Raw genomic sequence first — 22,046 nt, 5'->3', positions numbered from 1 at the left:
GCAGTGCCACATTCTGCTCGTCGTATATGCTTGTGGACATTACGAAAAAATAGGTCAAGGAAAATGAAAATCCGCATGTCTATTGGCACATAATGTTGAACGACAAGTTCATGATTACAACCACAAAGATTCATTATCTGAAATGCCCCTTTTGCAAATATACTTATTGACATTTGAAATTAAGTTTATGTCTTGACAGCTAACTTTAACGATAGTTCTTTAGGATATTAAACCACAATGTCGTTCTTAACAATGACAGATACACTGCATAACCTATACAAGAATCTCAATAAAACATCTTTGTTCTATATTTTTGTATTACTATGGATTAACCAGCAACAATGTGTGATTTGTAATCAATAAATTTATTTTAGGCAAATTTTAGTCTGTCATTTGCTTTCTATTAGCAATTTATTTTGGTTTCTAGCTGCTTTTGGCCATTTCATTCTGTTCCATTTTCAGCTTAATAACACCTGATTTTGGATGTATTACAGCAGGAATTCAGCGGCTTAACGATATCCTTGAATTGTCTGACAAATTGACAAAATCATTTTACAGTCAAAATTAGAAATTTACAAGCAAATTACGAATCTCTCTTAGTTTTTGTGATGCTTCTGCTATTTGTTAAGCGTTTCAGAACCATAAGTAATTCACATAAATTATACTCAACATTTCAGAAATCATGTGTAAAAATACACTTTCCTTTAATTAGAACTAAATTATGTTTTTACTATATTTTTGTGCTTTGTGCTTTGCTCATCAAAGGAAACACGGCGAAAATAGTCCCCGTTAGTGAAAAAGGAGTACTCTGTGTTAAATAGTTATATATACTAGATAAATGTAACACGATTGTTGATCACGTTAGCACAATTGGAGTAAGGAGTAATTTTATTTTGTCTTCTTCATGATATAAATTGGCCAAAACTTAAAGGGATCCTTTACATGCAATTGATAAAATAAAAACTACATTTAAGCGTATTTGGAACGAAAACAATGTCTTCATTTTTTGATATATTATTTCCTGTTGATAACCCACAGAAGAAAAAATTAACTTCAAACTGTATTTAAAAAAAAACAGCCATTTTTCAACAGCTTCAAATAACGCAATATTATTTCTTTACACGAAGCTATCCTATAAACACAATTAAGGAAAGTGTCAACTGCAAAATATCCGAAACTTAATGCATGGTTCTTTTTTTCTCTCTTCCGCATATTCATCCCAGAATAGTTTTAATGATTATCAGATACTGTTCCTGCATTATTTTTCGATTGATAGTTTTACTTCAGGCTTTAATTGATTCTATATAATTCCAGAAAAGTTATAGTTATCTTGTTACAGTTGTTAGGGAATCACGTGTCCATCGGTTAAGAGTAAAAAAAACCTTGATCGCCACACAATTTGTTGAAAACTTAAATCTAACACTATTCGTTATTTTCATAGTTACTTCAATCGGAGAGTAATCAAGGGAACCAAGATTCTAGCGGAAATCAGAAGAATGTAATCCAGGGACGAAGAAAACTGGGAGCATGGACTAGGTGCGCCGATAGGGTCCTCGAAGTCATTAATATTGATTATATCACATACTTTGTTATTAAAACTGGATAAGTACAATAACTAAAACGTGTCTATTTATTACAGTACCTGTACCGATCCGTGCAACAAAAATCATCGGTCACCGATCAGTTTTTGGTCAGTCATCGATCCGTCAAACCGATCCTTTAAACAGGTGATCGCATCACGTGACCACAGAGCGGTCACTGTATTTTACGGTTTTTATTCTTTTCGTTGTAAATTTTACACATATTTACATAATGTAATAGATTTAAATACCAATTTATACTTTTATTTTACATATATTTTATTTCAAACACGTCTTACGTCATTTTTCATAACAAAACTTCGATCAGATCGGTCAGCGGTCATCGGTCAACGATCCGTCAGCGATCAATCAGTCAACGGTTATCGATCCGTAAAACGGTTGCGCGGATCGGTTCAGGGACTGTAGCTTTGTAAATTTTCAATGATTTTAAATTTCACGTGAACTGTATATACTTAACGCTTTAAGTGTTTTCAGTCAGCACAATAAACTTACGATTTGATAAAATATAAAATATCAAAATATAGGCAAATTAATTTATTCTTAATTACAAGCTACATAGACAATTTTCGTTTTAAATGTGAAACATTTACCTTTATTTTCTATTTGATTGTTACTGGATTATTCAGGCTTTACTATTTTGTTATTCGGATAAAACTTGAATAATCTACTGCAGATTATTATCTATGATATATAAAGTTGTTCCGTAAGTAATTTATAATGGACCAACTATTGGTTAGGAACACTTTAAAAAAATACTTAGTAATTTAATTGGCTATAAATCCTAAAATAAACTGTATATCTCCCCACTGCTTGATGTTAAAAAAATCTACACGTCTACTTAAAAACCACTGTATATCACCCCTCTGCATAATCGCAAGTAAACAAATATAAATACGTTTTATAATTCAGTCATCAATGACATAAAACAATGACGTAAATAAATCCATACAACTCTTGAATGATTTAAACTTCCCATTTTCACAATATACCAGCCCAATCCCTCGTTGTTCCTACCCGTATTCCCAACAGAGAATTCAGCATTACACAAAAAAGAATTCCCACCCCCACTGAGTCCCCATTGCAGTTTACTTTATCGAATATTTGTTATTATAAAATTTAATTTCAACTTTCAGATTGCTCAACAATTTAAGTGTTATTTGTTTTCATTAAAATGTATTCTACAAAGTACATTTCATATACTTTAAAAACAACAGTTTCCGTATCTTCCCATTAAAAATTCCCATTCCTCATACATTACCACCATCCCAATCCTAATCCCCAATCCCCATATGCCATAGAATAGGAAGTTTATCCCGTATAATACAATGTAACTGTGTGTTCATTCATATAACCAAATGGCAGCAAGGAACATACAGCCTACAATTGCAAAACTACAGATCCTCGAAAAATGTTAACCATATTTTAACACAAATTTCCAAATAAAGCCGTAAATAATTAGAATAGTATCAAATAAGATGATCGACATGTTTTAATATTTAGATCATCGATTCAATCACAATCAAAAATGGTCAAGGATAGAGTCAATGCCTTTATTTGTAATTTCTTGTCAGCTTAATGGCAATCTATAGATATAAAACCACAAACCGTAATACTGTCGCATCACAAACGGATACACTTTTCATTGCTTCTATTTGTTTTTGTGGTCTATATACATTATTTTCATGGATACTAATTCAGCAATTTCCATTTGTTGTATCTGTCAGACTTTTTTATGCTCATGGGATATTTACAACAGTTCATAGGAAAATGTTAAGATTTCATCAATACACTGTTTGTATTAAAGTTTGATGTGTTAGTATCGTATTAAGTTATCCTTAAATGCCAAGATATTTTAACACCAGCACGTAAACAAGGAGAAAAAAACTAATAAAGCACTTATAAACACTGTAAAGCCTCGGCGTTGGGATATAACTTTGTTCACGCTGTAGCTAATTTTGTCTCGTATCTAACACTCGTCATTACTGTCATGTGACCTTGATTGTATTCACATTTTATTGTATGTGCACATGTCATGGGTATAACATATCATCCGTTCTGGAGACGCTTCATTACAATACAAAAGTATTTATTAGCCAAACAGTTTGTCTTCAGTTTGATTTTGATTGATTGATTATGGTTTAACGTTTAATGAGAACGATTGACCAATTGAACAGACCCTGCTTTGTAAAAAAAAGATCCACTGAGCTGGATATTTATTGTGCTAGCTCATAGAAGCAACAGCTTGCAATTTAAAATTATTCGGTGTGACAGGGAATCAAACCCTCGTAAGTCTCGTTCTAGTACCTTATTGGAATTTCCGGATGTAGAACGTATTGAAATTCGAAAGACCGCATTTGATTGATTACTTCTGGGATTTAGAAACGTTGCATTACAATGCAAAATGTGTTATTCAATGCTTTTTCCTTACACTTTTATCATGTCATTTTTTATCGGTACTTTTACACGATAAATATTTTGCTTTAAATTCTGAACTCATCGCCCGGTAATTAGCACATATCCATGCATTTGTATGGTAGACTGATACCCATTCTCGTGAAAGCACGAGGTCCTTTGGCGAGATTTACATACCCTATTGATATTTTGTTTATAATGATTAGCAGGCCTTTATTCATTTACTTGCTTGGAACACTTATATTACAAAAGAATGTCACTCACAAAATTTAATGTTTTGGTTGAATATAGAACACACTACACCGTAATTGGAAAACAGTATAAATTTGGGTACTAACAAAACAAAATATTTATTTTAAGGTACAAATTATTTACATTTCAAAGTTATTCATTGCAATTAACAATAAAAATATCGAATAAAAAAAATTAAATAAAACACATACCTATATTGAAATCAACAGCCTACAGAACACGTGTTTGCAGGAATCTTTAATACAAGAATCAGATATAAATAACCAGATCCAAACAATTATTGCTTTAAAACAAGAAATACATTCAAACAACACTAACAATATTGAAATGATGCATCGAAAAAATGTAATTCAAAATCTACAAGGAGAAGTAATCTTAACCTTTATTAGATTTTAATATACTGAATCAATCTTAATAAAATAAAGATACACATTTTTGACCTATTGACCACTAAATAACCTCCTGAATGGTTCGACTTTTGGACAGCAAAACCCGCATTAACAGAACTTCTTTTGCTCGGTTGAAGCAGGTGTTTGTTTAACACAAGTTAGATATGTTTTTAAATGGAAATGAATAGACTAACTGGTCTACTCAGATTTCCGGTTTATCCAAGATTCAGTTAAGACAGATTCCACTGTACAGTTTTAATAGCTTTCTCATTTTTTCACGGTTAAAATGTACTGATATTATTGCTTACTTATTTCGGAAGAATTGACATAATTAACATATAGTCTTAAGTTTCTATAAAACGTTATTGCCTCCAGCAACCAAAAAATCTCTTTTGTTTGTCACTTGCAATATCTTATACGTAAAGGCATATAGTTTTTACGTTTTAATAGCGCTAAAATTAGACACGGTGAAAATTTTCCTTAAATGTTTGAGTATTTGATCTTCCAAAACGAATCCACTAAGAAATCGGTGTTAAAATATACTATATCTCTTTCCCTCGCGTCTTTGTCCTAATAATGTATACTTCAAATGGGAAATTACAAAAAAAATACAAAAACAAAAAACATTATGACACATGAAGAATTGCGGTAACTGGTATTCAATCTGTCAGATTTGGTGCCGATGGAAGAAAAACACGTGGTATCAGTTCATGGAGGACGTAAACGTGTTTCCTCTCATGGATTAAGTCTAGGAATGGACAGTCTCATGTTTGTATAAATTTAGCATTTGTAGTTACTGTCGTTTTCTGGAAATCATAAATTCATTTAAAGAACGTATTATATACAGGGAAATATTCGCTCATGTTTTGTTAAAATGCGACATTTAAACACTTAAAAAATTTAAAGATTATAGCGGTATTCAAAAGAATGTAATCCAGGGACAAAGACCAGACATGGATAACAGACATACACAACAAAGAACATCAAGTAACTAAAATCATACATACAAAGTAACAAAAGCAAATGAGCAACTCGGACTTCAATAAAAAACTGGGAGCATGTACCATGTGCAACGGTAGGGTAAGCGTCCTCTGTTTTTTTTCCGGAAACACCCGTTGAGTTGCTCATAAAAAGTCAAGTCTGGGGTAGACAAACGAGGAAAGGAAAACTATGACCCGTTGAATAAATCAGTTTTCATGGTGCAGATGTATACACCATAACGATCCACGAGTTCATGATGACGACCATAAAACTTCTGTAGTGATGACTTCAAACTTGTAGCAACATAACCCTGTTCCGGAAGCCTATTTGTTAGAGTTCTAGCGCGATACAAAAAGTCTGCATAGTTTCGGCATGTTCTGGCATGACGTATCAGTAATGATATGAACACTCCATACGCAGGCGCTGAAGGGATGTTGCCATAGATGAAAGCAAAGTTGGAATTTTGAATGAACAGTCATCACGTTTGTCGTAAAGTTTGTTCAATAGTTTACCATCGATTTCTAAGTGTAGTTCAAGATATGAGGTTGACTTCACAGTATCTGTAGTATCCTTTATCTCAAGTTCTTTGGGGTAGATGCGATGTATCATATCCCCGAAATTACGATTGTTTAAAGATAATACGTCATCTATATAGCGGAAACTGAGATGAAAGGATCTAGCTAAACGATATTATTTCTTTCGGATCAGATCAGCTATAAAGTCAGTCTCATAACAATGAAGGAAAAGGTCAGCAAGTAAACAATTGAAAAATTCACGATATACGTGTTTTAGTATTTCAGTGTTGCCCTCACTGACAAAAACTTGTGTATAAAGTATTCCTCTTGATTAAAAATAAAGGAATTTAGGTAAGCCTTATATCCGCTTATTCATATACGTTTTAACATGATTAAATTTACATTTGCAACAATTTTTATTCTCCCCCGCTAATGCAGTGGCTGCAGTGTTGATAAATGTTTTTTTCGTTCGTTTGATTTGAACATTGTATGAAAACTCTCACATTTTAAAAGTTTAATTTGACTATCCGCAACATCAGAATCCAAAAAAAAGAATGTCCATATCACTTTTTTTTAGAGAAGTTATATGTTAATTGAAATGCACTGAAAATAAACATTTCCAAGACAGTTAACTCTGTCAAAAACATCATTTTCCTAACATTATATTGAAAAAACAATTCTTAGCAAATTCATTAATGCCGATAACAAATAATGGCAAATAAGGAATGCATCCTTGAGTGTAATTAAATTATCAGATCGGTGGGGTTCTACATGTTTGTTTTTGGTTTTACCATTTTGCCTGATTCGTACCAAAACTTACATTGAAGTCGTGATGTAAATAACGTCATTTAACCATCTCGATAGGAAAACAAACTTATAATCCATTTCCTACAATCCTACAATGCTAGAAGCTATATCAAAGAAAGAATTGACACATGAAAGTGTCAACAATCCAATCTACCTTAAGTCAGGAATTGCCGTCAAACATCATATATGACGTTCCGTTTGGCATTAACCGATTGTCTTGTAAGGCCAAGAAAGACAATGTCTGGTGCAGCTGTCTTCATAAGTTGTTTACATATAAAAAGTATAAGCAAACAAAGGCACATTTTCAATCATTTGATAGAAACGAGCAATGCATTTTCCCATGTAACGTTACATTAAATTCTTGTCTCGAAAAAAAAAAATACAATATGAAAATCAAGAACATTTGTACTAATAAATATATATCAGGGAAACAATTAAATCGATTATACATTGTTAACCTATGTCAATGGGCGACTATAAATCATCTTTCTAACAGTTTAACATATTTAACAACTAGTTAAATGCGTAAATGTTATTCAAACACACGAAGCTTTGGGATTTGTCTGAGATAAATAACACGAAGGCATGTCAAATGCATACATTCCTTATACTGATGAGTATGGGTTTCCTGTTGTAGAAACGTAATAGCTCCATGATTAACAATGACATTTACGCAGGCACATATCGTGCCTGGTAGTTTACTAATAGTGACAAATAATGAAAAAGTTGAAAAGTGCTTATGACAGTTTCAACATATACATACATATATGTGCGTATGAAAATGTATACTAGTGTCCAGTATTCATTTGCATGTACTTAATTACAACTTGCAGTCGTAACCGAACCACTGGCAAACCGGAAATAGATGATTCAAGAAATAATTTTAAGAACGAATATCAAGATATATTGAATTATGTTTGCCGGCTTGAAAATATTGACCATATTTTATTTGAGCAGGCCGAGGTTCTAGTAGTCTATTAAAAACATATATCGATTCCTTATTTTGATTTCTACGTGTCACTGTTTTTTTTCACAGGTGTTATATTCGAACTGTTTTGACATTGATTTCACTATGAGGTGTTTTCTTTCTCGCATTTACATAAATAACCATTAAAGTACATTTGATTATTTGTGCAATTCATAGTGACAACTCAGAGTTCAGATTAAAATGTTTAGTTTGTGTCCTCTTGTTTAATTCAACGAAAAGGAAACTGTAAACAAATATGGGTGGAAAGTAAAAAAAATAAATCTTTATAACTATTCGTTTTGGAGTTAATGAATGTGCATTTTGGCGATCATTCGTCTCATGTCTTAAAGAAAAAATGCACTTTTAGAAATTCTTTGTTTGACCGCGGTGTTTCAATTTAATCAAGTTTCTTAACGGCATTGCTTAACCTCCATGATTTATCAAGAGATCCTGAATAAACCATTGTACTCATTTCTAAAGATCATGACATGTTCAGTACGGGAGGAATTAGTTGTTACTTTAATAAAGCGAGTCGAGCTGTGTATTCCATTTAAATATTTGACAAGTTAATGAATAGGAGACACTAAGTAACTTGGATTGATATTTATTTCAGAAAAAATGTTTGGAAAATCAATCACCACCTACAATGCACATCTAGTTGGTTTTCGACGTTCAGAAACAGGCAAAATTAATAAGACATTTTGATCTTTATTTTTTCAGACGCAAACAATCACATAAAAGGTTATTCTGTCAACAGAACAAAATTTTATTGCCATTGACAAACTGCTGAAGTACACATCATAATTACGCAGACTATAAATGCACGAGTCTACCTGCATCCAGCCATGGTTGCTGCAGTATATGACTAGATTGTGTTTTATCAGTAACGAATAAAATGTATTCTGTTTTTTTTTATTTTCGTCAGTATTTTGTAAAATTTGATACGGTTACAAAAATGCAAAAAAGTATCGGTTTGACTTCTTATCATCTTAATTTTTAAAGAGAGTAGTGCAAGTTTGCATCTAGTCGACTAAAAGCATTCTTATAGAAACTATGTTTAAAGCAATATCTTCTATATTTTGTGGCCTATAACAAAAGTATAAACAAAACTATTACAACTATACACCTACAGAAATTAATTATATTGTAATAGGCCCTACCAATTAAATGTGGGGAGAATTAAAATATAAAATCAAGAATACTTACAAAATTGCCGAATTGATAAATTCGAAATAGTAGTCAAAAGGAATTGTCAAAGGGAAAGTCCGTACATTGTATAATTAATAGCAATCTATCAGGGTAAAAACAGGAAGTTGGAGAATTTTAAGAAGGGATTTCAAAAGGAAAGTATTTCAAATGGCCAAATTGTGTATTTTGTTTCAAACTATTATTTTTTTTCAAAATCATAATCATATCAAGGATGTAGACCTACGGTAAGGGACACAACTCTTACAAATCATTGGAACGTTTGTATTCAGTATTTTACATCAATCGTATGTAATCATTAAAGTAACTTAGACTAATTTCATTCTGTTTCAAATGAAAGCTTGAAATTAAAGGCTTTGGTGAAATTGAATATAATACACACATATAACTGCTTTCAAGAGTAATGTCCCTTACCCTAGGTCTACATCCCTGATCGGAAACATTTGTTTAAACGTAAAATGAATACAAAGATACAAATAAACATATTTAAAAATTGCATTTTTAATGAATAATATGCTTTAATAACTATATGCTATATAGATGTTGTCGAGAATCTTCACTGAATTGAAATTTACTATGAAGAGCATGTATAATTGGTTATGGAGAATAGAAATGTGCATATCAAATAAAAACGGTATCATATTGTGTATGGTGTAAACAAAAAGCATATCACCAAAAAAAAAATAAAAAAATAAAATAAAATAAAATAAAAAAAAAAATAAATAAATAAAAGCTGTAAATAGGACACTTGCATCTTTGGCCGTTTGCTTAGATAAAAAAAATCAATCCAACTATCATTAAAATTGACCTGTTTCACATATAATCAGACGATAATTCCCATTTGCAGTATAAGATAAGCCCCATAAACAGTATTTCATTATCTCGGCTTAGTTTTTGATGCAAGTAAAGAAATACGATACAGAAAACTAAAAGAAATAAAGTGTAGTCTAAACATTTTGAGTAGATCAAATCCATTAGTAATCTCTTGGGACGCGGTATGGGAGTTCTTTTTACAAAACGACATACACAAGGAGACAGTCTGTTATCATAAAGTAGAAAGCAGTTAACTTATAGAACAAGAATTTTATCTCGACTTTGATACCAATGGACCAATCAGTAACGTCATTAAATTCATTACAGTGATGATGATACTAATAGTTCTGTTTTGGGGAGTAAATTTCTAATGTTTTACGCATGGAGAAATATTTTATATTTATATATTATATATGTTGACTGGTTATAAGGAAAGAGTAATCAAGAGAACCAAGGTTATAGCGATAATCAAAAGAATGTAATCCAGGGACAAAGACCAGACATGGAAAACAGACATACACAACAAAGAACATTAAGTAACTAAAATCATAAATACAAAATAACAAAAGCAAATGAGCAACTCGGACTCCACTAAAATCTGGGAACATGGACCAGGTGCACCGGTAGGGTAAGCATCCTATGCTTTTCCAGAAACACCTACCGAGTTGCTCATAAAAAGTCAAGTTAAGATTATGATCTTTCTACATATTTGATTCTAACATTGAAGATGAGAAGTTACTCCTTGAAACATGTGAACAGCATATTGAAATTCACAATATATATAATAGCTATTTTTGTACCTTTCCACTCAGACAGACACCATACTTTCAGTGACACAAAAACAAAGGTTAAAAAATATTGTCTACTGTTATGAGGAATACTGATACCTTTAGTAACAAGCGTTAGCCAATGAACCTTAAATCTGGCTTATCAAAATTGATTTGTTCTGTCTTTTAACTATCCAAGCATTACACGTAAATTTTTACTGACGAGAATAACCCGTAAAATATAGTTTTACTAGAAATATTAGTCTTCTACGGAAATAAAAACAACATCAACCGTGATAACATTCATAAAAATAGATAAACCACAACTATTGCAGCTGAATCAACCATAAGGGTTACTGCATAATGTGTCTTTACTGCCATAAACACTGATTTTATCGTCGCCTTTTGAAATTGCTAACCAATGACGGACATGGTTGTGCTACTTTTTCACTAAGGCCAATAAGATTACAACAAATAATGAGTCTTATCTTATTCTACAAAAGCTGCAAATTCGATCATTGCTTTCCATTTATTGTCAGAATATAGCACTAAATGAAGGCAACCAGAAACAACTAAAATCATATGAACTATTGGTTCTAAAACAAAAGTTATAACAAAGCTCTGATTCCCCAGATCTTTTGACCTTCTTGTAGTATTGCTGTTTTTTCTTTCTGTAACTTTAAAAAAAACCGCATAAAACTGATACATACAATAAATGCTATCAAAATTTTGTTATTATTATTCACAAATGGATAAAAAAACATTGACCCCAAGTTACTTTATGTTCTATGTTGTGTTTGTCTGTTATCCATGTCTGGTCTTTGTCCCCAGGCTACGTTCTTTTGATTTCCGCTAGAATCTTGGTTCCCTTAATTACTCTTTCTAGTGTTTCCTATTAGTTAGAAGATGTTGTAATGTATCCTTTAAGTTGACAGATAATGTAATGTCTCCTTTTAGATAGCAGATGTTTTATTATCTTCTGAACAGTTGTAGATATTTTATTATCTCCTGTTAAGTGGAAGATGTTGTACATGTAATGTCTCTTTTTTTAGGCAGCAAACTGTGTATTGTCTCCTTAAGACGGTATATATGGTGTATTGCAAATCTGAAAAAAAAATGCGGCAGCTATTGTCATTATTGTTGTCATTAATATTTTGTAAAAAATCCTTATTTTTATTGAAAAAATGTATACAAAATTCTTCGATTGTCGCTAATTGTAAACATCGGCCAATCTATTTTTGTAGAAATAGTGTATGCGTTTCCCATTACTCTTTATATCAGAATTTAAGCATGTGTTTTAATGGAGCAAAAAGTATTATTGTACATGTACCATGAAGTAACAAATAATGGTAATAACATGCACGTGTTGTAAATGTACACAGTTTTTGACACGACTCGCCTTGTCCTTCATTTCTAAATGAATTCAAGTGAAAAAGTAGCGGAACTGAGGCATAGGTATGAGGGAAAGCATTGTAAGAGTTTTTAACTGGTATGAACTTATGCTGTTTTAGGCTTAACCTGTCATATATTACATATTAAAATGTTGTACGTAAAAGAAAATAGTTACTTTACTTTTAGGCATTGTTTACAAAAAGTTTTACATACTGAATGATCGTTGAAGAGAACAGGCTATTAGAGGTAATCTGTAAGTACCAATCACTGTAAAATTAAAAGGCTACCAGTAACTGATGGAGCAGAAAAAAAGCATTAATAAATAAACCATGGAAACTCCATTTTATCAATAGTTAAATAACGACATAAATGGCCAGTCCTGCTTAAACAATGATAAAAAGGAGTTTTCCTGATTTATTTCTATTCTACTAGTACTCGTTTTTTTCATATTTTTTAACAGACGCAGCCTATAAGTTGCATGAAATGTTAGTCACCTGTTTATCACTTTATGTTACCTTGGCTGTGATCTAAAGAGCTTTATATCACTTCATAATAGACAAACAATGGCTTTTTTTGGGTCTACCCTTCTCACATTGTATCAAATCTATAAACAGATGTATATTTCGGAGAAATCATTACATTCATGCAAATAGATTAACCAGATTTGGAACAATACAATTCTTCTTGCAAAGTACAAATTTCTCGAACGCTCTGTTTTTTTTATTAATAGTGCTTCAGATAAGTTCGTAAGTAAATAAGATATAAAGTAAATTTGGAGGATTTTTGACATGCATGAGTCGTTTCCTGTCTGATGTTGTTTACAAAGGCTGTTGGTAAATACAATTGTCTAGTAATCATGTCATAAGCACAATTCTTCGTGCCATCGTTAAAATGGGCGCTTACTTCCTTGTTTCATTAATGGAACATAATTTTCTTTTATCGTCAATCTCAGACTATCCATTAAATTGTCGGGTCTATGTGAATGATATGTAACTAGAACAAATGCTGAAACAAGGCTAAAAAGGAACTATATTAGTTGTCAGTGTCGACATAATTATTAAATAATAAACCAATATAAGTGGAACACACCACAGCAACAGAAAGCGTGGTATGACGACATTTATACGATTAGAAAACAATTAGTCATAATTTGGATCAAGAATATGTCGTAATTTTTTACCGTTGCTATCATTTTGTAAATGAATATTAGACTCGAAATACATTAACTCATGACCTTGAAAATTAGTTTTCGTATTTTTCTGTCTAAAAAATGAATTTATGTCCATAACTACTTTGAACTAAACATGACATCTAAGTTGTAATACCTAAAATTACATTTTTGGTCCAATACCTTCGTCTCAGCATCCCTATGTCAATAGTACGTATACGTACGCTAAATGGATAATTTATGGAATATTACACGCAGAAAAATACAGATCGAAGCTATATTTGGAATAATCTGCTTTTAATTTGAGGTTAAAAATAAACACGATTCATTTTATAAGTGAAATGTCCAGGTTAACACTATCCTATCAATAAAATTATTATTGTACCAACTATAACATCTGGAAACTTAAAATCTGCTTTTCTTTGTATCAAGCTATATTGTCACTATCTATGAATTGAGACATTTGTCATCATGGACATATTCTATGTTCTAGGTCAAGTAGGAAACTGTTGAAAACAAAGAAACAAATAAATATAAATAAAATGATAAAAAAACACAAACAACAATTTTTGTTAGTCAGTTCGGTGTTTATGAGACAAAAGCTTTAGTGGTGCATTTAGGGTGATATTTATCCATTAAAAACAGCATTATCAACTGAGCAATTCATTATTAAATCATTAAGTATATTGAATTAATTTAGCAGTAGCCAATATTTTTCATCTTGAAAATATGTTATTTTCGTCAGCCAGAAAGTGCTATTTGTCGCTTCATTTCTACGATTCGGTAGTAAAAAGAGATGAACGTTTCACAGGGTTTATCATACAAGTAAACTGATAAGTTATATAGTTTAGATCTATTTAATCATCTCCTATCTCTTTGAACATCTTTCAACTACTAAAATATAACTAAAGACCAGTGTAACTTCAAAGTCTTGATCGTCTCATTTCGGCATGTGAGTGTGAAATCAGTTGACATATCCTACTACTCTAAAAACAGAATGGTTGAAGATTGTTTTATATGCCCCTAATTCCAAACATGTAAAGTCAGAGTTTTTAAGGAGTAAGTATTTCTGCAAAATGGTAAGGGACACATCTTTTACGTAATAAATAAAAGAAAGTATTGTTCCATACTTTGAAAAAGAAATCAAGGGAACCAAGGTTATAGCTATAATCAAAAGAATGTAATCCAGGGACCAAGACCAGATATAGAAAGCAGACATGCACAACAATGAACATAAAACTGGGAGCATGGACCAAGTGCACCGGTATGGTAAGCGTCCTATCCTTTTCTAGAAACACCCACAGAGTTGCTTATAAAAAAAAATGAGTGACGCTTTGTCTAGCAGAAAGGGTGTATATTAATGAAGCAAATTAATAGGACTCATTTAAATAGACATATTTAACATTTATTTTGTAGCAGCAACTCGAAAAAATTTTGTAAACACTTTTTTAAGCCAACAATCGAGCTTTGCCGATACCTTATTGGATTATACGGCGCAGTGACTTTCTTAATAATAAATATTTAGTGTATTATATGAATTTCTTAAATGTATTTTTATAAGGTTTGGCTCTGAGTGGACCTTTATTGACGCAAGTAAACATGCAATAAAAGGTTTTTAATAATTAAAACAGACAAACATTAGTTTAAACATGTATTGTGTTGTACAGGCCATTTTAACAAGTAATAATATATACATTAATCTATATATATATTTAGACAAATGTACAAACTAGCCATATAAAACAAATGCAACGAGTAAAGTAAAACCTCAAATTAATAATAAAAAATAATGATAATAATAACAATAATAAAACAAAAACAAAAACAAAAACAAAAACAAAAAAACAAACAAAAAAACCAAACAAAAAACAACCAAAAACAAAACAAACAAACAAACCGAAAAAAACCAGCCGTTAAAAAATAATAACCATTCGTTTCAGTGCAATGCATATTTATTCTGCTTGTTGATCTGTATGTTTGGATCTTCTTTATCTCTTTTGCTTCTGGTATTCCTGGCTGTGTACGTTTATGCCCTGATAATTTCATTACAATTTATACTTAATTCAGCAATAATGAGCAATAAACTTCTCCTTGCATGTGCTCACTTTGACAGGGAATTTTTTTTGTAATAGATTAAATGAATAATTTTATCAATATACATTGCTATTTTTTAACATAACTTACAAAAACTTGTCCGTATCATTGTCAAGATTTATGGCTAGCCATATCTTCCTCTTAAAAGATATGATACGGGCATTATCAATTTCATAATATAATTTGAGTTCCATTCTGCCACTTTGAAATTTAAAATTTTGTTTTTGGAAATTACATTTAACAACATTACTCTAAGTCCAGGCACCGCGGTGCTATTTGGTAATACATAACACATAAAATCGCCTTCAACGTGTAATACTGTAATACGCAATTATATTTATTGCGGTGTGATGTAAAGTTATTCCATTTCAACGTCTTTAAAGCACAATAGGGTTATAATACAAAAACAAACTTAGCTGGTCAAGTGCATTACTTTATAATGGCATTTCGTCTAGTCTTAATGTATTTTAAATGATATAACGACAGTTTGTTTTTGAAAATATTTACATTTACTGAACGTCTTTCTTCTAGTAAAAAACACTCTAAATATATGATCATAAAGAAACAAAACGAAATTGTTTTCTTTTTGAAATGGTAAATTGTTAAGGTAATGGGGAAAACAAAATCAAAAGAGGCATGTGTGATAATTACATTTACAATGTAGCTCAGTCCATATGATCATCAAATGCAAATCATATGTGGCTTCATTAGCTTTGTACAAATTGTTTAAAAAAGGACAAAGGAAGTAAAACAGTTGAAAAAAATAAAAGACTGTTTATTTACAAATCTGTAATTTAAAAACACATGGAATTATAGCACAGGTTGACTAAATTTAGATTGGATTGGACAGCGAATAAAAGTAACACATAACTCAGTGTTCAGCAAAACCAGTCACATATACAGGTTATGTGAATTTACCTCAGGGATTTTGTAACGTTTCTATTAGTTTTGTACGTATAATAATGCTTTTCCTGCTAAAGATGTAATCATCTTGAAAGAGTACTCGCCTCTCTCGATTATAAGCTCTGACTATAATCGAAATTGACTTTACATTATTGTCTGACATTACCTTAACAATATCTGCCGAAATAAAAACAGACCCCAACAAGGACTTAATTTGTCTACAAAATTAAGCTTTCAGAAAAGGATCATCCTGCATTTTTTTCGAAATATGAGAAGATGCTAAGACAGCAGAATACTGATATTTTTTTCCGTCAGCATCTGTGACTAAGAATTGATTGTACAACGAACTGCCCAAACTGTTCCTTGATATATGATGCATAAACTTTATATTAAATTGGAGCATCACACCTGTCTCATATTAGCGAATGTCCGATATACATGTAATCTACAGAAATTATGAAAATATTTCTTAAAGCACGTATATGTAACGATTCAAAGCATCTGAGTTCATTAATGGCTTTATATATGGAGGGGAGGTTTGTGCCTGCATGTTTCAACATTGTATATACACATTTCAGTGTTTGACGTTTTATGTTTGACATGTAATTTTCACGTTTCCTTGTTCAAGGATTTCCAAGTGTTTGAAATTCCGGTTTACCTGATATGAGTGTCTATTTAATTTTAATGAATACTTGATTATGGTTAAATGTCCTATGTTAGATATATATTAAACGACGTTCAAGACAAGAACGAATGACTAATCGAACATATCCTGTATTATACTAGTCCGACACGTTGATCCGGATATTTTATGTACTAGCTTACGTAAGCGGCTGCGCGAAGGTAGGCATGTCGCCCATTCGGACGCATTATTCTGACTCCGTACAATCACTTTATCACTAGCGATACTACGGCTTGATGGAGAAGCAGTTACGACCAATTTTAAACTCCGGTGTGACACGGCTGGGAATCATATACCTACGACTTCAGCAACCCGAGGCGACCGCACTACCCTAAGACCACCAAGTAGGTTCTATGTAAGTTGTTGTAGATGTGACATGAACATGTTAGAGGATGAATTTATAAACTAGAGTGTCCTTATTAACGCCATTTTGATCTTGCTGTACGATAATTTTCAATATCACGCAAGTCAAGTGAGAATGACAATTATGAATGTTTGACGACCCAAATAACCGTCTATTTGTTTAATGCGTATGAACTAATGGCTTATTTGTGGCAATATTTTCTGGTCTACAATGGAAAATGATTAAATGCAGTAACTTACCCGTTTAGAATGAATAAATTCCATAATTATTCCACGAAATTTAAACGCGGCCGTCATAGTCAACAGAGATAAACAGATTATTAAATATTCTTTTTCCAAGCCGCTCGACGAGATCGGCATGAGAAACTCCCTCTCGTTGAAAAAAAAATCTAATATTATAGGTTTGGCAAATTTCTAGTTCCTAGTAACTTGGTTTAAATTATCTATTGTTTTGGTTTTTTATGTTCTTTGTTGTGATTGTTTGTTTTCCATGTCTGGTCTTTGTCCCCAGGATTACATTATTTGGTTTCCGCTAGAATATCTGGGTTCCCTCGATTACTCTTTTACTCTCATATTTGATGAACATATCACTTTCTTTCATGTCTAATTCAGAGCCGCAGTGGTCCTAGGGAATGAGATATATTGTATTGATAACTGTTACAAATGTAGTAAAACTTTGTGTTTTTTTCATATTGAATTTGTATGCATTTTATCTTCTGTGCATGCACCCACCGATAACGCATACATAGTTTAAATCTATATTGAGCTTTGTGATCAAATAATAATTTCAATGTTTCATATATTCTTCTGTCACCAAGTATGACCTTAATTTATACAGAAAACACTGAAATGCTATAACGACAGAATGATAAAACTTTATCATTTTGTAGAACTTCTATCTATGAATGGTACTTAAATAGAAAATAAGATTCTAAATTAGATCCCTAATTAGTTCTAATGATAACGGAAAACTTGACGTCATTAGAAGCATATCTTAAACGAGGTAGCAGTCATTTCGTGTTGATTCAGACTCAATCACTTTATTTTAAAAATACAAAACTGAAGAGAATTCCTAGTTTAGAATAAGTGGCAAGATTATTAAATCATTTAAGTAGTATATTGTTAAATAGTTTATACCTTCAAATCAGTTATAGTTTTAAATCTCTTGTTTTGAGCAACGTAATATGTTAATATGTAGTAAAAGTTCAAACCCTATAATTCTCAAATAGCATTTTAATAGATTAATAAATGTATGTTTTTTATTTAAATTTTCATGAATAATTGCGACAGTCAATCGTTGAATTGGCACCCACATATATAGGCGGTAATACCCTATGAACGTTTACGTTTCAATGAATAATATTGCATGAGAATGAAATGTGACTATTATAATTAATCTTATTTGACGTTCTCCCCGTTCCTCAGAAAGAAGTTTTATTTGGGTTAAGTTCGATCACTATCTAAATATACAATGTATAAAGACATGTAGCATGTCAATTTCTGTGTACAAATATGCTATCTGAGAAGGTTATAGCTAATTATAACGGAGTAATGTTTGCCTTGTATATGTTCCGAAGAAATCAGATAGCACATATCATGTTAGATCGACTTTATATTCCTTACAGTTGATTTCATGCAGAGTAACAATGATTATTTATAGGATAATTAGTTGATATCAAAGATACACATTTAACTGACACTATGTTACAATGGTATATCAATGGAATTGGGAAAATTTTATTAGCAGGCTACGTTTTAATGATACACTTCTCAGAATGAGTAAATCAGCACTAATTGACTGATCACTGAATATGAAAAATGTAGATCTATGTTCTAAAACAAGAAAGGTTCAAAATCGTTTGTCGGAAGTGACGTACGTCGGATATGACGTGTGCAGTTAAGAATTTTGCCACAGACGCACAGCATGCGCTAAAGAAGGTCTTGTATATTTCTATTCGTCCAGACATCAGCAATATTACAACATAGAGCTGTTTAAAGAAGCCGATGTAACTTGAATACAGAAAGCTCCGCTCCTAATTCACAAAGCTTAAAACCATGTTAAACATTAACATAAGTAAAAACAAAAACCTTCTAAAATAAGGGCAAAGTCGAGGTTCTATTAAAAAATGTTTCAAATCAACATTTATTCCACTTTTAAGCTTAGGAATATTTCAATTGTCTTTTTAATGCACTTTATATCGCTTTCTTAAAAGAACGAGACAGGTAATGCTGTAGTTTGATCGGGCCCTACTTCAAATATTATTTATTTTTTCCCTTTATCGTACTTTATATTGCAATGTATAAAAAAGTAGTTTATAATAATATATAGTTCTTGGATTGAGATTAGCATTTGTTTTGTTACAATGCTGCAAGAGTTTACCACTTAATACACATGTACTTCGTACAAAAATGTGCAATATGTAAATGAGTAGTATGTTAAAATTTCTACAGAAAAAAAATGGGAATCTTGGGGAAGGTCTCCTTATGTAAGTCCTTGGATCTGCCACTTCCAGTCGTTACTCATGTTATACACTGATTTTTTTTCGGATTTTTGATATTAATTTAACCAAATAGACAAACAACACAAAATTAAGAGTCAGTCTGAAATCGCGTCCACATATACGTCGCTTGAATTTGGTTGGACTAATAAAATAAAATCAAAGTACAGATTGGAGTAAATCATTAATTATATCCAATGAAAAGGTTAAGTGTTCAGTGACAAAAACAATTTTCAATCCTTTTATCTAATTGTAGTCGTTTTAAAACATTAACTTGATTTGCATTCTTTTTCATTACAATAAGACAGGTCAGTATAAGAATCGGGCTAACATTGACATTTTTATGTATCCTTATCACAGAAAATATTAACACGCATACTGATATAGGCCTTACTATTTTTTCTAAGTGTAAGAAAAAGTTTTTTTTTGTCGAAATAATATTAATATATTTCATCATGTTCATGAAGGATTTACAAAAACAAAATAATTATATAAAATCTCGATCTCGGCTACTAATGTCACTAAAAGTGTAAGTTTCTGTGTAAACAGACTTAAAATATAACATGGTTCTTACAAATAATGGTACTTAATTGTTTTCTTAACGTTTCGTATTTCGTTAGGGCGTATGTACCTATCGATATCTATTTGAATTGCTTTTGTTTACCATCAAATGTTGGTTAACACATGCGATAGTTTTCTGACAATCAGTTCAATGCACCTTTAGACAAACTAGCATGATAAACGTTAATCGAAACTGCAAGAAAGCATATAAATCAAAATCAATTCCACGACTTGATAAGATATAAAAAAGGCACTTCAAGATATTTGTTCAGGCTTTATCATGAAACACTAGCTTACATGTAAGAGAGTTACATATGTTTTGAACAAAGAGGAGATGATATTGCCAGTTAATTTATACATTTTAACGTGTCTTCAAAAATGAATAAAAAGTCTTCTTGAGAGTAAATGATTTTGTGACTGTTTTGTAGTTTTTTTTTGTGCAATGATATACTTGTGTTTTACATATAAATAAAATCCTAGTTGTATTTTACAATTCTGCATCAGTCCTTATTTGTTAATATTGTAAAACCGTGTGTACTATGATATGAGTTACACTCCTCTTCGTTATTTCGATTCAGTTCCTTTTCATAAATACATATGTACATACAAGTCGAAACGAGTTTGATCTGTCTGTTTTTTTCTGTATTAATGTCAACATTAAATCGGTCCACATTTTAACTCATCCCTCAATATTGCCATTTCACTGACATACTGGCCGGATGCATCATTGATTTTTTATTTGAAGAATGTTGTATAGCATCTGACATGTTTGCAAAAATATAAACGGATTTTAAAAGTTAGCACTTTATTAATGAGACATGAAATGTTTTTTTCAGTTACTAAAATTTAAATATATGGACAGGACAAAGCAACAGCAACAAAGTCGAATTAAAAAAATACATCAGAAACGAAGTTAATGGCTGAAACATAGGAAACGGACATAAAGCCAAAACAAAATACAGTAAAAAAAACACACATGATTATAAATATAAAATAAGAGAAGCCAAGACGCACCCAAAGAATTTGAAATATAAACTAAAAGAAAAACACGAAACAAAAAAAAACTGCCTTTGGTAAAGTATTGATGGTTGAAGAAGCATGTTTAACCCTGCAAGCACATCCGTCACCTTTCACATAATATCCGGAAAGCGTCAAATTTCAATGCGTACAATTTACATTACATAACATTTATTTTCATTTTTTTTCTCTCGTTTGTCTACCCCGGACTTGACTTTTTATGAGCAACTCGGCGGGTGTTTCTAGAAAAGCAGAGGACGCTTACCCTACCGGTGCACCTGGTCCATGCTCCCAGTTTTAGTGGAGTCTGAGTTGCTCATTTACTTATGTTACTTTGTATGTATGATTTTAGTTACTTTATGTTCTTTGTTGTGTATGTCTGTTTTCCATGTCTGGTCTTTGTCCCTGGATTACATTCTTTTGATTACCGCCATAACCTTGGTACCCTTGATTACTCTCTCAAACAAAATACCACGCTGTCTGGCTATTACGAACATATATTTAGTCGTCCAACATTCTTCTAAAATGTTAAGCTGAACTGACTGTGTCCATTTTTAAAGATCTAAAAGCTTCAAATATTTGTGTTACTTAACCCTCTGGAAAAGAATATTTCCAAAAGGCCAAAGCAAATTGTGTATAAGTATAACAAACCAATATG

Source organism: Perna viridis, chromosome 4 (genome assembly GCF_037379345.1).
Source record: "Perna viridis isolate PV_CMFRI_1.1 ecotype Kerala chromosome 4, ASM3737934v1, whole genome shotgun sequence".
Lineage (NCBI taxonomy): Eukaryota > Metazoa > Mollusca > Bivalvia > Mytilida > Mytilidae > Perna > Perna viridis.
Note: the sequence above shows the minus strand (reverse complement) of the source record.